The 5,125-nt window shown below is 50.7% G+C and overlaps 1 pseudogene; it reads right to left on the reverse strand.

The window, feature by feature from the left end:
• Positions 1 to 598: 598 nt before the first annotated feature.
• LOC101525632 (carbonyl reductase [NADPH] 1-like) lies at positions 599 to 3,044 on the reverse strand (annotated as a pseudogene).
• Positions 3,045 to 5,125: the final 2,081 nt, after the last annotated feature.

The raw sequence follows: 5,125 nt of genomic DNA on the forward strand, positions 1-5,125 counted from the left end.
TTTGTATATTCTGGAGATCAGCCCTCTATCACCTATGTCGTGTGCGAAGATCTTCTCCCATTCTGTGGGTTGCCTTTTTACTTTGTTGATTGTTTCTCTAGCTGTACAGAAGCTTCTTAGTTTGATGACCCCAATCTTCTTTCGATAAGAGTCCTGTAGCTCAGTTTAGCAAAGACTGAGCCAAAGACACCCTCCTTCTTCCACATGAGTATTAATTCCATGTTGTCCTTTCTGAATTCCTACTGGAGCCTAATCTCTCCCTTACTGCAAAATCCACTGTCAGCATCTGTACAGTGGATCGTCATTGGCGTATCAACAATCTATATATAAAGACTTTGTCAAAGAACCATTTATTCAACTATTGATTTTCAGTTATTATTTTCAGCAATTCAACTTTTTCTCTGCCTCTATCAGAGAGGAAACCACAAAAGACTTCAGAGTTAACAATCCCGAAATACCCTGCTCAAGTTGCAGAATGTTAGTAGCTGTTACCTGATGGAGATGTTTTTCTTTTTCCCCATGTGTGTAGGAAATTTAACAACAGCTTAAAGTCCTTTAGGTTAAACCAGGACAGGCCGAGTGGAGCTGTGGGCAGAGTTCACCACTGTGCCACCTGCTTTTCCATGACCAACTGTCCATGAGGTTCCAGTGCACCTGGAGGCAGAAGGGCCAAGTACATGGGGGTCTCTGCTCCTTCTTCCCAGCTTTTGAGGGCACTAGGTTCCCCCATGTCGGTTCTCACCCACCCTGGGCTGCAGGCGCTCTGGAGGATCTTGTCAGCTCTCTGCTCATTCAGTTTTCTGGCCTGGATCCTAGACAGGACAGTGACACCGGTCTTCGACACTCCATACGCGGTGCTGGGCCAGCCCTCCTCCTGGTGCACCCCATTCCTGTGTCTTCCACGAACTTGTACATGAGCCCCACTAGCTCCGCCTTCGTGATGGTCTCTCTGCCGAACTTCGGCTGTAGCTCTGGGCTGCAGCTGTTAAGAGCTTTGGCAATCACCATGCTGGACACGTTCACCACTCTGCCTGAAATACATCACAAGTCACTACGTGGAGAGGCTTGCAAGAGATCGCTGAAGACCGAAGCTGCTGGGATTCGAGACCAGAAAACTTGAGTTCAGGAAAAACAGGCATGGGTGATGAGGGGCTTGGATAAAAAATTGTATTTATTTAGTTTAGTTATTTGAAAGTTAAGTTACAAAGGGAGAGATAGACAAAAAGATCTACCTGTAGATTTACTCCCCAGATGGGAGCAATCACCAGAGCAAAGCCAGACCAAAACCAGGAGACAGGAGCTTCATCTGGGACACCTACATCTTCTGCTGCTTTTCTCAGGCCATTAACAGGGAGCTGAATTGGAAAGGGGGCAGCCTGGACTCAACCTGGTGTCCATATATGACGTCAGCCAGCATCACAGGCAGCAGCATTACCCTCCAGGCTGGAACGTTCATCTCCCAGGAGCTCCACTATCCAGTTCAACAGGTCAGAAAAATCAGGAAGACACTGGGAATAAATTCTAAGCACGGGTCTTCATCTCTGAAGGTCACAGCTGGTGTTTCTTGAGACACAGGAAAGTGGGTTCACCTCCTACCCCATCGCTTGGGATCTGTGTCAAAGAACTTAACAAGCAGCTATGAAAGTGTGTCATGCTGGGAACAAGGAACCTCTGACTCATGAGCTGCAAACATGAGCCTGGAAGTTTGCAACTGACTGTAAATCCAACTGAAGCCTGTTGTGCAGTTGACCGGCAATGGGTTGGGTGAAACTTGAGTGGGAACAATCTTAAGTTCTGGTAGTGGCTGTGAGGGGGTGGGGTAGGGTGACTCCTAGGACCAGGTGTGTGGTCAAGGGGATGCAGAGGAAAGATGAGTGCCCTCTGTAGAAGTGCTTTACTGAGGAGGGGTATGCAGAGGTGATGGAGGGACAGGGAGAGCGCAGCAAGTGCGTGCAGTAGGAGACATGCCTCAGGGGTGACTTCTGGGGAAGGATTCTCCAAGCCAGTGCAAGAGGAACAACACTGGGCAGGGTGGCAGGCCATGGATTGGCCCAGATGGGGCAGGACAGTCAGAAGGGCCTGGCCTCGAGAGCTAGGGTGACAGGGTCAGCTCCCTCAGAAAAGCCCACGTGGGGTCCCCAAGAGACTCAAACTGGGGCTTCACGAGAGGCAGCAGCTCCTTGCACACATTTTGGGTGCCATCAAAGTTTGTCTTCATGGTCAGCTCGACTTGAACATGGAAGGGCATGGCAGCCCGCACTTCAAGGCCAAGAGGAGAGCAGATGTCATAAATCTTGGGGCTTAGGTAATTTACTGATGTCTGTTTATTTTCTTTATTTGGAGGGAGATCTTCCACTTGGTGGTCCATTCTCTTAATGCCCAATGCTGCCAAAGCCAGCAGCCAGGAACTCCTTCCAGCTGTCCCACACGGATTGTACAGACCCAACCACGCATGCCTTCTGCTACTGCCCCCAAGTGCATTATTGTGATTCCAGATGGGATTTTTTCACAAGTTCTTGTTTATACCAAATCTGTAAGAATTCAGAAAAGCTCTGCATCTCAGTCAACAGAGAAACCGTGAAGAAAACCAGGGATTGCTCCTCTGTGCAAACCCAGGAAGCAGCCTTTGCTGGAAAAGTACCCCACTAACCCTCGTCCTTCATCCTTCCAGCGTTTCCCGCTGCCTGATTGGGGCCGAAGAAGCTGTTGCAGACCCCAACCTTGCAGGGTGCCTGGCAGACAGACAAGTCCCTCCCTTTACAACCTAAGAAGATGCCCGTGTTGTTGACCAACACGTCCAGGCTCCCACACTCCTGGAGGAGGAAGTCGCGCAGGGTGCGGATGCTCCGCAGGTCCCTGATGTCCAGTTGGTGGAAGCATGGACTCAGACCCTCCGCCTGCAGCTGCTGCACGGCTGCCTGGCCCCTCTCCTCGTAGCGCGCCGTGAGCACCACGTCCCCTGAGAAGAGCCGGCACAGGTCACACGTGATGACGAAGCCAATGCCTTTGTTGGTCACCACCGCCACGCGGCTGCTGGACGACATAGCTTAGGTGGGAGCTGGATCCCACATCCAGAGCTGATCCGCCTTAGGAACCTGAGGTGAAGGACGATGCTGTTGACGAAGGTCTGGTGTGCGCCTGGTGTGCCTTGGCAGGGGAGCCTCTTGGCTGAGCCTGCAGGTGCAGGGGCAGCCCGTGCGTTTCCGTTATGACCTCGCTCCAAGCCTGGCTTCTGCCGGTGACTGCCTGCCCAGATCAGAGACTCCAGCTTGGTCTTGCGTTGACCTGAGCTAATCCTCCTCTCTGCCTCTCCAAAGTCTCCCCCAAGCCCCTTCTCCCCAAGCTCGCCCCCATCCCCTGACTGTTAAGCTGCTCCTCATTGTCCTTGTGAAATTGGAGCCACTGAAGGTCCATTTTCTCTGGTGTTCCTTATCCCTGGAAGTAAATTTTGGGAACTAAAATTGTGCAATAAATCAAGTCGCATTTCTGTTGATTTCACCCCTAACCAGGCAAAGGAAGAGCCTGTGTTGACGGGGGGCCAGGCTTCCCACTGAGGTTGGTCAACATTAGCTGAAGTTGGTGAGCACCGGCAGGCGTATGCTGGGTGTGCATCTAACTGGGTCATCCTCTTCCCTGCGGGGTCTCAGCAGGCACAGCTGTAAGTGCCCTCCACAGCCCAGTGGTTTGAAAAGGGCTCGAACACACTGTTCTATCCCTTTTCCAAAATGAAGAGATGAGCTGCTCCCGCCCTCGCAGACTTTGTACATTGGCCTAGTGTTGGGAAATGAACGCTCTTCGCTGTTTGGAATGAAGGACACGGAGGTTTATGACATGCCATGGCCCTTGCCGTGCACGGCGTCTTGGGCTGTGCAAACAAGGGCATTTCAGAGAGAGACGGGTGCTGCCAGAGCAGCAGAAGATGAATAGCCTAGGAAAGACCCTGGCTTCTTTTCAACTGAAAGTGGTACTAGCATGATTACAGAGTCACGAACATTCCTTACACTTTGCTGGAAAGAATTTGCAAAACTAGTACAGAGGTCAGCTCCGTGGTATCATAAGCTGTTTCTGCCTACAGCACCAGTATCCCACACGGAATCTGGGTCATGTCCTGGCTGCTCCACTTATGATCCAGCTCCCTACTTATGGCCTGGGAAAACACTCAAGGATGGCCAAGTTCTTGGGTTCTGCGCCCACGTGGGGGACCTGGGAGAGCTCCTGGCTCCTGGCTTTGGATCAACTCAGCTCCAGCCATTGTGACCATGTGGGGGTGAACTAGCAGATACTCTGCCTTTCAAATAAAAATATTTTTTTTAAACTGCAGTATAATACTACAAGTAATATCATTATGAAACATTCCAATCTGTTCCGAATCCCAGCTCTGCGCATCGATTTGCATGTGTGCTTAGTTCTGTAGAATTGCATAACCTACTGTCAAGATCCAGAATGACTGCACCATGTAGGGGTCCTTGCCATTGCTCTTGTGGAACCAAACACTCCCTCCTTGTTCTCTGCCCCAACTCTGTCCTCTGACAACAAAGTTGTCCCTTCTGTCATTCGCCGTTTCAAAAATGTTGCAGACAGGGATCCAACTGTGTGTGAGCTACCAAGAAGTTTCCTCCCTGAAGTTAATTAGGAGGTGATTAGTATGCTCCAATCTCCTATGAGTGTTGCTCCATCTTAAACTAGCTCCCATCCCCACAATGAGCTGCCTTTTCTATAGGAAGTGGGAGTCAGTGCTAGGCGGCAGAAGGTGGCCAAATCCAGGAGCCAGAAAGTCAAAGTCCCCCATGTGAATGGCAGGCACCTGACAATTGGAGCCATCCCCTGCTGCCTCCTGTGTCTGTATATCAGAATCAGGAGCCAGAGCCTAGGAATGTAATCTAGCTCCTCTGATATGGGATGTAGATGCTTTAATTACCAAACTAAATGCTGGCCAGTCTTACAAATGTGTGGAAGTCATCTTGTATATCCAATGGAATGGGTAGACGGCCACCTCAGGTCCCAGCAGGGCCTGGACTGGCAGGACAAGCAGGCAGGTGAGAACTATTCTTGAGGCCATCACTGTGAGTGTTGAGTGACTGACCAGGACTCAGTTCCGAGTAACTGAGGGAAAAGGGCCACACCT

This window comes from Ochotona princeps, chromosome 5, assembly GCF_030435755.1.
Source record: "Ochotona princeps isolate mOchPri1 chromosome 5, mOchPri1.hap1, whole genome shotgun sequence".
Taxonomy (NCBI): Eukaryota; Metazoa; Chordata; class Mammalia; order Lagomorpha; family Ochotonidae; genus Ochotona; species Ochotona princeps.